The sequence below is a fragment of the Gymnoscopelus microlampas genome (genome assembly GCF_963454915.1).
Source record: "Gymnoscopelus microlampas genome assembly, chromosome: 20".
Lineage (NCBI taxonomy): Eukaryota > Metazoa > Chordata > Actinopteri > Myctophiformes > Myctophidae > Gymnoscopelus > Gymnoscopelus microlampas.
In genome coordinates this window covers 8,173,496-8,186,194 of record NC_139957.1, presented here as the reverse complement: position 1 = coordinate 8,186,194, position 12,699 = coordinate 8,173,496, and the positions used below count along the sequence as shown (strand labels likewise).

Below are 12,699 nucleotides of genomic sequence, written 5' to 3'. Positions count from 1 at the left end.
TTCACACCCCTGATAATAAAGAAGAAACAGCAGAGGGAACAGAGTGATTTGCTGTACCAGTCTGCCAGTCCATAGAGGGGAACGGTGACGTGTCTCCAGCCTCTCTCGGGTCGGGCGTCGCTGGCCGAGTGCCAGAGGCGCCTGCGCTCCTCGGGTCCCGTGCTGTTCTCCACGATCCACAGAGACAGCGCCCCCTTCTGGAGGCCTCCGGAACACACCCACACTCGCACCTGTTGAGGGAAGAATGATAATTATCCAATGTCAACTTTGTAACGTTGCTGTCGGGCAGAAACCTTGTATCTCCATATTTCAACTTTGAATGTTTTTTTTCCCCCTAAGTTACAACGTCCTACTCCGTCGTACAAGAGTGTCACACAAACGTAGTGAAAATAGCAGTAGCAGATATTTTAACCACTTTAACCATTACAAGCTCATAGCGTGGCACCGAGTGCCACACTATACGCATTTTCTCACATCAGGAAAATGTGTGTAAATCTTTTAATATATATATATATATATTTAAGCCAACATTTGTAACTCAAATCTTTGCTTCTGGGAGATTCTACAAATATCTTCACATTTTCACAATAATTCAAAAATAGCAGATCTGCAAGCTCACTTTGGCTTTTAAGACATTGAGTGCCAAAACCGCAATATTACGTTTATGCAAATACACCCGTGGAGTGCGAAAAAGCCCAAAAAACGTAAAGAAAAACGCAGCCCTGGAATCACCCATGAACACTCTAAGTAGTAAGGGACAGATGGATCACCGTGCCAAAAAATCTGGCTCCCATCCGGCGGATGGCATCCGCTTCCATTCTCCTTGCTAAAAACCTCTGTATCTCCTTAACTTTTTACAGTGAGCAAAACGAGTCATTCTCGATGCGCGATCGCTCTGCAATGGTGACTCGCATGAGACATGTTGTTGTTCCAGGCCTTAGCCAGGACCATCGCGCACCCGGCACATATGCATTGTTTTTCATGGATTGCTCGTCGTGGAGTCTACTATACAGCTTTCAACAGCACAGCGCAGCGCAACGGTGACATTTCTGGCACCGAACATGATCTGTTATTATAAAATTCGGGCAACCACTGTGTTAAGGAAATAGCAGATATACAAGCTCATAGCGTGGCACTCGGTGCCGCGCTATGCGCTTGTATATTTGCTTTTTTCTTTTTAAATAGCCAAAGTATAAAACAATGGCTAAAGAGGTAACGTGTGAGTGCAGGGGCAAGTGTGAGATGAATAGGACATAGTGCACAGGGTAGTGTAACACATGGAGCGGAATCATAATTCAATGCGGAGCACTTGTTATAGGCTGATGTCAGCACAGGTCAGCCAGTCATCAGATTAGAGGAAGCCATTTTCCTGGGTGATTTACGAGGCGTGCGATAGACCGGGGCGAGCTGGTACAAATTGAGCGACGGTTGTACATCTGACAATAGGGATTAGCGCAGCATATGGCTACTTTAAATAATGAATCAGCAAGAACAGTCTTTCCATTTCTATTGCAGATTCACATCAACAATTTACATTATTTGATTTTTTTTTGTATTTTAGACAGGTTTTTTATTCATGTGCAGAAGACAGCAGCGGTTACTCAAGTAAAAGGAGTATCAACTATGTAGAAATACTCTGTTACGAGTAATAGTCCTCTATTTCAAATTTGACTAACAGTATTGGCATTAAAACATACTAGTAAAAGTACCGAGTGGCCTATTTCACAATCAATGAATACAAAAATCTGGTTAATGTGTGTTTTTTTGTTTAATAATAACGATCTAATGATCTGCAAAGTAACTATAGTAACTAAAGATTTCAAACAATTGTAGTGGAGGAATATTTTGACTCTGAGATGTAGCAGAGTTGAAGTACAAAGTATTGAAAAATGGACATACTCAAGTTAAGTAAAACAACCTTTACTTACAGACCCCTGACTGGTGTTTGTGCCAAGTTTGGTGCGGATCGGCCTCGACGTCACCGGCCCTACCACTCTCTATTTTAACCCATTGAGACCTGAAGCCGATTCTACATGTCTCCTAAATCTCAACAGTATTCTCAAAAACGTATGTTTCTATATCAGTGGTGCTCAATCTTTTTCATGTCAAGGACCCCCAAAATTATATGTATTTGGCCACGGACCCCCATCAAAATATTTTGTTCCAGGGACCCCCCAGAAGGAAAGATTTGAGTTAAAAATGTTCGCTTTAAAAATATATATATTCAAAGATTTGCACACATTTTCACGATTTTTCAAAAATAGCAGATCTACAAGCTCGTAGCGCGGCACTCGGTGCCGCGCTATGAGCTTGTATATCTGCTATTTTTGAATAGTCCAAAGTGTAAAATAATGCTTTTTAGCTCAAATCTAAAAATGAGACAGTTCCAGGTCTTAATGGGTTAATATAGGATAGTAAAAATAGCCGTTCTCCAAGCTCATTTTCATAATTTCTGACTTCGTAATTTCTTCCTTTGATTACTTGAGTATTTACTTGAGTATAAACTTTGAACACCATTGCCTGTGTGTGTATTTTTATCTGAGAGTGTACAAATGAAACCAAATCGACCCGTAAGGGGCAGTGTGTATATACTGAGCTGCACTCAGCTCCTACACACTCCAACATCAGTCAGTCTTATGTAGTTCTTTCCCTGCCAGGCACTGGGGTTATAGTAACTCAACACTAAAAGACTTGCAAGCTGAAACAAAAAAACAACAACTTTGGAACAGCTTGTAAGTCCTGCTTCCAAATCCAGCCTGGGATGTTATTTTTCTATGTTAAAACAACAGCTCTATATTTTGATAGGAATCATTACTTATAGAGCAGTTGTTCTCAAACTTCTTTTATGTCAAGGACCCCCAAATGAATATGTACTGACATCTGAAAATATTTATATGACTATATATTATACCAGGTTTCTCTCTCTAGCATCCCTGCACGGCACCAAATGGACCCGTGGTCCCATACCCTTGCGCTCGCGGACTAACACAAACAGCCAAAATGGCAGTAAAGTGTGTGTGCCTCAGTAAGGGCTTGTGTGCGTTGTCTTGTTTTTTTCTGGGTCGCTGTTAGAGGCACTTTTGCAACAGCGCCATTTACCATAGAGATACATACAGTGACCGAACACAGTATTGTGGGTCGTCTTTAGATCCCATATTCTGAGAGGACATTGAGCCCTCATTGGCTAAAGGACCAGCCAATGGTGAAAAAGTCACGCAAACGTCACGACTAGCGAGTGAGATATAGACCAGGTTGCAACCTGGTAAAAAGAAATATCACTTAGTGCCCCATTAACAAACATCCCTTATGGGTCTTCAACAGGGGGTCCGGTGTGAAGGGAAAAAAGAGCAGACAAAGCATAGAATAGAGGGTTTAAGTGGTTAAATGTCGTTAAATGAAAATACACATTAACATGAATCTAACATGTCAACAGAAAAAAATGCGTTTTACACAACAATGATGATAGTGCTGTCAAACAAGAAGCTACTGTATCTATGAAATCTACGAAAAAGTTTAATGAGCAAGAGGCGAGTAACATAATTTGACAAAATACTATGTAATTTTGTAGGGGAGTCCCTACTTCATCTCTCTCAGCTAAGGGGTCCTTGGCCTGAAAAACATTGAAGACCCATGCATTTCATAAATAAATACATAAAAACAAAAAAAATCGAAATACCAAAAAAATACAAAAAAAAACAATTGGAAAGAGTAAAAATGGCCGATCTACAAGCGCACAGCGCGTCGCGATGCAATGTGTTGTGAGCTTGTAGATTGACTACTTTCACTAGTTTGGGTCCCGGGGGAAACATCAAAGTTTATAAACTACTGTATATAATATATGTTTCATAATAGAACAACAGGCTCGTTTTTGTGTCACCACTCGTCTATCAGCAGATTGTGCTCTATACATATCCATAAAGGGGGTTGCCAGGTTCCTTGTCGCTTATCAGCAGATTATGCTCTATATATCCACAAAGGGGGTTGCCAGGTTCCTCGTGCCAACTGGAAGACCCCACGACAACCAATCCAACATCAAGATTACATGCTGCACACAGTGCACACCGGGCACCGCATGAAAGCAAAACATGGCTGGCAGCTAAGTCCCCAAAACACACCAGAAAATAACCAGCCCCATGTTGGCTGTTTGTTTTTCTGGACAAAGTATGTAGTAATTACTCAAGTATTCAAAAAGTCAGTGGTGGAAAAAGTACTCAAATGTAAAAGTATCAATACTGCAATGTAGAAGTACTCTGTTACAAGTATAAGTCCGGAATTCAAAATGTACTTGGGTAAAAGTACAAAAGTATTGGTATCAAAATGTACTTAAAGTGACAAAAGTAAAAGTACTAAAATGTTTGAAAATAGCAGATCTACAAGCTCACAACGCGTCGCAAGCTTGTTGATCGGCTATTTTCAAATAGCCTAGGTATAAAACAGGGCCAAAGTGGTTAATGGATGTTTTATAATGTCATCATTTATATCTGCAAAGTAACTAGTAACTAAAGTTTTCAAATAATTGCAGTGGAGTAAAAGTACAATATTTGCCTCTGAGATGTAGTGGAGTAGAAGTAAAAGTATAGACAATTGGAAATACGCCAGTAAAGTAAAAGTACCTCAAAATTGTACTTTAAGTACAGTACTTGAGCAAATGTACTCAGTTACTTTACACCACAAGGTAAATGTACTTTGTGACTGTTAACCACAGTGGAGCGGACCAAGCTGCTCGGGGTCCGGTGCAGGGAAAGGGATTTAGGAGTATTCATCTGGAAATCACGGCTAATCTGGGGGGCCGCATGCCAATAAAGCTGCCTGTCGGATGCGGGGACACGGGGTGAGCGGTGGCATGATGCTGTCCCCAACCGTTGTCCCCAAAAACGGTGACACTTTTTTGTTTAACCCATTGAGACCTGAAGCCGATTCTACATGTCTCCTAAATCTCAACAGTATTCTGAAAAACGTATGTTTCTATATCAGTGGTGCTCAATCTTTTTCATGTCAAGGACCCCCAAAATTATATGTATTTGGCCGCGGACCCCCATCACAATATCTTGTTCCAGGGACCCCCCAGAAGCAAAGATTTGAGTTAAAAATGTTCGCTTTAAAATATATATATATATTCAAAGATTTGCACACATGTTCACGTTTTCTCAAAAATAGCAGATCTACAAGCTCGTAGCGCGGCACTCGGTGCCGCGCTATGAGCTTGTAGATCTGCTATTTTTGAATAGCCCAAAGTGTAAAATAATGCTTTTTAGCTCAAATCTAAAAATGACACAGTTCCAGGTCTCAATGGGTTAATGCACACCTGAAAATACAAGATATTGTACTAGTACTCTCCCCTCTGGTTTTCACTATCTCTCCGTCATGTTTTTCTTTTTTATTGAACCATTTTTCCTTCCTTCTCTCTCTCTCGCTCTCTCGCTGTGTTTGTGTCTGGCTTCTTCTCCTCTGTGGTGTGTATGCGGTCTCGTACAATAGACCGTCTGGTTCTCTGACTTACCGTCAATGTCGGGCAGAAACCTTGTAGCTCCATCTTTCAACTTTTATTTTGTAGATACATGTATACATAGCAGATCTACAAGCTCATAACACGCCATGGTGTGACACGATGTGAGCTTGTAGATCTGCTATTTTCAAATATTGCAAAATATTTTTATTATATAGGAGGAACAGTTTTGGACATACAAGGTTTCCATCTGACGCCCCAGCTTTCCTCCCCCCCCCCCCCCCCCTCTCTCTCTCTCTCTCTCTCTCTCTCTCAAAGTATCGATACTGCAATGTAGAAATACTCTGCTACAAGTAAACGTCTGGAATTAAAAATGTACTTGAGCAAAAGTACAACAAGTCTTGGTATCAAAATGTACTTAAAGTACCAAGTTTTCAAATGTATCAAATGTGCGCAAATCTCTTGAAAATAGCAGATCTACAAGCTCCCAATACTTATTTTCTGAACAGCCCGGCCGCTGTCTTTGCCTCTGTCTAACTGCCGCTGTGGAAGCGGAAGCTTTGCAATAGAATATATATAGTTTCAGTTGATATATAAATGTTGTGTGTGTGTGTGTGTGTGTGTGTGTGTGTGTGTGTGTGTGTGTGTGTGTGTGTGTGTGTGTGTGTGTGTGTGTGTGTGTGTGTGTGTGTGTGTGTGTGTGTGTGTGTGTGTGTGTGTGTGTTTCTTACCACGCAGGGAGAGTTCCTCAGTGGAGGGGGAAACAGGGGACTCCTCAATACTGCGGAGCCCTGCTGGCCTTTCGACGAGCTCCCTTCCACACTGAATGTACTCCCTGTAGCTCACACAAACACACACACACACACACACACACACACACACACACACACACACACACACACACACACACACACACACACACACACACACACACACACACACACACACACACACACACACACACACACACACACACACACACACACACACGGCACGGCAGGTGCCATCCCATACTTATTAGAGGAAGAAAAAGAGTTTCGCTCAGTCCAGTGAACGAGGTAATTCTGCCCCTCCCACCCCTCCGAAGACTTCACATGCCTAGTAGATTGATCAATGGGGCTTGACTCGGCCTGCCACTTAAAGGTAGCCGCAGAGCTTACACACTCATGCACGCACGCACGCACGCACGGCACGGCTACACCCTTGAGGGGAAAAAAAGAAGAAAAACACAGGAGGAAAATTGCCTCCGACTTTCGCTTTAGAACTCTAACAATACGTCCAAATGTACAAAACCGTGACCTTTCAGGAAACGGGTGGGGAGACCAGTGTTCCAATGGATCCAATGTAGTTATTATTTAGTCACAAGTCACTCTTGTTAACTTTTCATTGGTTCAGTGTTTATAATCCTCCCACACACGCTTACTTCCTGTTTTTGCTTCTTTTGCGTTGGCCTAAAGCGGCCCCTGGGGAGCTTTCTTGTGGCCCCTGGAACACTTTCTAAAAATTATTTTCCAATGTAAAAATAAATGTAATTGTTTTGGGGGGATTGGATGGTTGTACAATAACTATAGGCTACTATTTAGAATTTGCGGCAGAATAAAAGTTAACCATTTTGTCCTTGTCACAATCTTGTGGCCCCTGGCCTCCAAGTCATTGTACAACTGTGGCCCCGTGCAGTGGCGGCCCATCAATAGAGGGCGCTAGTGCGCCGCACCACCTCTAGATCTTCCTTGAATAAATAATATCACTTATATATTTTTAATTATCAAACCAACAAGGTAAATATTATATAGTTAATTACTAGTGAGTAAAATGTATAATCTGCCATAAAATGTAGATAAAAACAGCTCTACGTTGTCTAAACTTAATGCTGTATGCGCACAAATCTTTACCATTCACTCGCCATGTTAAGTTTTGCACATGCGTAGTTCACTCTTCAATGCAAGTGAACGGGGCCGCCGTGTGCGCAGGTTTGCTCCGCCCCAGCGCATAGATATCTAAACGCATAGAACTGCACTGCTGCTGCTCATTCCAACTGGTGAGCTTCACTTTCTATGCCTGTCATGTCTATGCTGAGTGCTGCTTCGACGCACAACACACTGAATGTACTCCCTGTAGCTCACACAAACACACACACACACACACACACACACACACACACACACACACACACACACACACACACACACACGCACAGCGATTTCACAAGTTTGTTTTTTTCCTTCCGTTTTGTGTTGACCTGCTAAACAGCCCTCCGTTCAATTAGCTTGATGGTGATCCATGTGGGATTCTGCCGTACTCTAAATATAACCACCGTTCAAAATTAATTATGAATATCATAACCGTCATCGGGGCATATCCCTCCTCCCATGGGCTCTTGGGAGCTGCCCTCTGTTGGCATTATTTCTACTTTTCTTTTGATAAATATAGATGGATATTTCATTCCACTCGAACAGCTTAGGAAGGATTCAGAGAATCTAGCCCGTGAACGGCACAACGTTCTGGTAAACGTGTTGTATTACTTAGCCACTCTCAACGTGGCATCCCTATATTTTGGGCATGACATTTAAACAGGTTTGGTTGGTGCTATATAGCTTAAACGGCTTCAATATAACAGTAAACCCCAAACGCCCACAAGGCGATGAGCTGCAGACACATTGATTTAAAGCCACACACTCAGATTTGATTTGACCTTTGCCTGCAACCTGGTGGGTTCTTTCAGATCTGTGATTGGGCCGCGAACCCCTATCTGCCAAGGACCCCGCCCATTCAAGATGTGTGTTGTTAAAATGTTTCAAAAAATATTCCAAAATTGTTGCTTTTCAAGATTTCTTTGAAAATAGTAGATCTACGAGCTTGTAGACTGGCCAAAATCGCAGCATTGCAGCGTGTAGAATCTTTAACTAGGCCAGAAATGTTCGATTATATTCTTAGCAATAGACAGTGGTGGAAAAAGTACTCAAATTCTTTACTTTAGTAAAAGTACCAATTCTGCGATATAGAAATACACTGTTACAAGTAAAAGTCCAGAATTCAAAATGTACTTGAGTATAGAAATAATTACTCTAGCTGCAGTGGTGTCAGACTTCGGTTCTCTATTATTCTCAATTACTTTTTCAATTAATTGAACAATCGTGAAGCGAGTATTTTTTATATTTTTAATATGCACGTGCATTGCAACTCATTATTTTTTTCTTGATGGCGATTATCCACTATTAATTACCCACACAAACACTTGTCCTTGAACAGACCCATCACATGGAAACAGAACAGCATTATTTAAATCAGTTGTTCCCAAACGTTTTAGCTCGAGACCCAAAAGAGAAATTAGAAACACGTAAAGGTTTGCATTTTATGTATGACATCTCTAAAAGAAATCTTTCTAATTTATAATTTTCCAAAAAAAAAAAAGAAGAAAAAAAGGTGCCCACCTGATGCCGGGCAGCTGGGTCTGGAGGCCTTGGCGGGGGACGGGCCTCTCCTCCAGGAGACCCCTCCTCGGCCTGGGATGGACTGCCAGCCACACTCCCCCTCCTCAAAAGAGCAGTAGCTGCCGTTGAGAAAACGACCTAGAGAGAGAGAGAGAGAGACATTTTACTTGAGTAAAAGTACAAAAGTATTGGCATCAAAATGTACTTCAAGTACCGAAAGTAAAGTAGCCTAAAGTAGACTAATTCATTATACAGTTTGGAGTAGGAGTATAAAGCATTGAGAATATTATATTATTCAAGTAAATGATATACCTCAACATCACAGAGAGAGAGAGAGAGAGAGAGAGAGAGAGAAGAGAGAGAGAGAGAGAGAGGGAGGGAGGGAGGGAGAGGGAGAGAGAGAGAGAGAGAGAGAGAGAGAGAGAGAGAGAGAGAGAGAGAGAGAGAGAGAGAGAGAGAGGGAGGGAGAGAGGGAGAGGGAGAGAGAGAGAGAGAGAGAGAGAGAGAGAGAGAGAGAGAGAGGGAGGGAGAGAGGGAGAGGGAGAGAGAGAGAGAGAGAGAGAGAGAGAGAGAGGGAGGGAGAGAGGGAGAGGGAGAGAGAGAGAGAGAGAGAGAGAGAGAGAGAGAGAGAGAGAGAGGGAGGGAGGGAGAGGAGAGAGAGAGAGAGAGAGAGAGAGAGAGAGAGAGAGAGAGAGAGAGAGAGAGAGAGTGTAATATGGGTTAGAGGCGAAGAAGAATGAGATGAGAAGAACGGAGTAATGAGTTGAGAGGCACGGGGGAGGGGGGGGTGGGGGGGGGCTAGAGGACGAATGACGGAGGACGCAGCGAGGTTGAAAAGAGAGAAAAGAAGTTGAGAAGGCAGAGGGGGGGTTAACCTCTTCCAACCTGGCGTCTAGCTGTTGGGCTTTGGTCATTATTGGGGAGGATTTGATAAATGTAACACATTGATCGTGTGCTTGTAGATGAGCTATTTATAGCCATTTGTTGTACGATGTAAGTATATGGGGCTTAAAGGAGCACTTCGGCCATTTTCGACTTATCTTCCTATAATTGGTCCTCGCCAAGATGGCACCATTTCTGTCTACTCGCTCTGTGTCTCAGAGGACAGCGGACAGTTCAGATACCTGCCTGCCAGTGACATCATCAGTAGGCAGGTTTGGAAATGTTCAACTAGAATGTATTTTCTTATCAATGCGGCTTAATATTTCAGCATGCTATCTATCTCCAGGAAGAGAAAGACTGTAGTTTCTATTAGCTTGGAATCCAACATTGATGTCACTGGTAGGTATACATAGGTTTCTGAACGGTCCAATGAGATGCAGAGTGAGTAGACAGATATGGTAATGAGCATTAGTGAGGACCAATTATACTGTATGAAGATGAAGTTGAAAATGGGTGAAGTGATCTTTTAAGTGGTTAACAGGGAGAAGGCGGGTAGAGGGCTAATATATAGTCCAGAGCACTTGGTCTGGGTTGGGTTGCCTGCAGAGGGAGATAGGAGGAGAAAGAAGGAATGGTGGATCAAAGAAGTCGACGTGAAGTGAAGTGACGGGCGGATGGCAGACCTGACCTGCCTTCTGAAATACTATGGCCAACTGAAGCTATTATATAGCCTGTGACAGACACATTACTCAACCCCAGTTACTTAGGAAGCCTACTGATAGTTATCGGGTCGAATTCTACTCAACCACAAGTGAAAGTTGCTCTGCCAAAATTGTATTGGTTAAGTTAAAGGACCGAAGTTGAGTACTAGCTTTTAAAAAAGACCTACAGTAAATGTTCAAAAGTACAGTTTTTTTTGCAGCATGCATCGCTGTATTACAATCCCTGGTTACTGTCCACCACTAGCAGTGAGAACATAGACATGAGCCAGTGGATATTGAATGCACACTAAAACATTGCCTCAGCCAATTGCCCTTTATCCCCGTCTGTCCAGAGACTCACGTAGCACATATGCAGTGAATGAAGACTTGGACGGAATGTAATGAACCCGTTTTCTGACACCTTTGACCTTCGACCACCTAAACTTTGAATCAGTTCATCTTTGATTCCAAGTGGACGTGTATGTCATTGGCTCTCAATTTTTATTGCATTTCAAGGACCCCCAGTTTGATATGCACTAGGCCCCAAAGAAAGGGTTGGTATTGCAACTTAAATGCAGATTATAGCATCTAAGGCTTACGGTCTGCCGGCAGAGGCAAGACAAAAGTCGGCAGATGGTGCATTAGGTAAGACCTCTGCTCTTGTAATGGATAGCTCTCGCCGACATGGGAAAACATCTCACCATGACACCTTCTCTTAACCCCAGCGCTGAAAACAAGAAGCAAAGATGTCAGCTCTCAGACAAGCCTGGTTGTTGACACGCTTATTATTTTTATGGCTGACAAAGTAGCTGGAAGTCTATATCAAGAACGAGTTAGGTCGCTGTTTTTTGAACAGGGTGCAGGCTGTATTGATCTTGAACTTGGAATATGAGCACATAAGTGGAGTTTACAGTCCATCGTCGCTCAACAGAGCACAGAGTGCAATGTTTCTCCTATCCGCAGAATATGTTGATACAATACTTACTTACGGATTGCATAGAATCTGTTACGCCCTGTATACTTCATTCAATGTACAACAGTAAATTGTTCCCTCTTACTTGACGGACGCTAGTACACACATAGGTGTGTACTAGCATCAATGCTCACTATGACAAACTAGGGGCTAAAAAAGACATGACATCTGACCTTTTCACACTTCTCTTCACTTTTCCTCATCTTTCCCTGTAAAGTTTTTTTTTTGTTGCCCCATTGTCGTGCCCGATTTGCCTGGTTGTGAAATGAGGCCAATTCGCACCTGGGCACCATTTCATACTTGGCAAATCCCCCCCTTTGTCCCGTGACAATGCTTGGACAATCCACTGATGTTTCACTGAAGTGCCAATGGCAGGCTCCATATGGATTTGAATATGCTTTTAAGCACTGTAGTAGAGTTTTATTATGTTAGTAGTAATGTTAGGTAGTGTTTTTATAGTGACCTAGGTATCTTAGTGTATTGTGTCTGTATGTTGTTTTTTAACCACTGCACAGAGTTCCAAAAGGAAAATAAAGTAGTTTGAAGTAAATGTAGCCGATCTAGAAGCTGACATATTTAAACATTCATTTTATAATGGAAGTCAAAAGGGGTTCTGATCGGGCTGAAATGTAGATACATCATGAACTCATGTCATAGATCAGTGGTTCTCAAAGTGGGGTCCGGGGACCCCCAGGAGTCCTTGAGGGGGTTCCCTCAACCCACTTCAAACCTATATGCATTGGCTATTTGAATCTACAAGCTACAAGCTCACAACGTGTTGCGTTGTGAGCTTGTAGATTGGCTATTTTCAAAGAATCATACACATAAAAATAAATGCTAACCCTAAAAATGCTAACCCCGATGCATTGTTAAACATTTTAACAACCCAAATGTTTTATTGACATGTGTTTGAGTTACCCGGATGCTTCCTGGAATGGGGAAAGGTGGGGATGAGGGTGGAGCCAGCTTTTATGTAGAGGCCCAAGCCAAGGACCATACCAAGTACTCTGACAGACAGGGGTGGGGAGACTGGGGCTTGTGTAGGTGCTGTGTGGCTAGTTACTGCATTTGTGCTTTCCTCCCTTGTGTGTATTTATTAAGTTAAGTCCACCAGTATAAGTATGGCAGGTCTGTTAGTTGAGTACAGTTCACTTCCTGTTTGGTTCAACATTAGTTTCAGTAGAGTTGTGTTCTGTTGACCTCTTTAAAGAGCCCTATAAGAAATTGTTTTAATTAATGTGTTGGAAATTTAACAAACCTTTTGAG

The 12,699-nt window shown here is 42.3% G+C and overlaps 1 protein-coding gene across 1 annotated transcript in view; it reads right to left on the bottom strand.

Moving 5' to 3' along the window:
- Positions 1-12,699, bottom strand: part of alk (ALK receptor tyrosine kinase) — a 197,895-nt gene that overhangs the window by 122,779 nt on the left and 62,417 nt on the right. The window contains exons 3-5 of the mRNA XM_084045875.1: positions 8,878-9,015; positions 6,178-6,281; positions 58-230 (exon numbers count right to left, since the gene is read on the bottom strand). The gene's annotated coding sequence lies outside the window, so the exon portion shown is untranslated. The remainder of the gene's footprint in view (positions 1-57; positions 231-6,177; positions 6,282-8,877; positions 9,016-12,699) is intronic.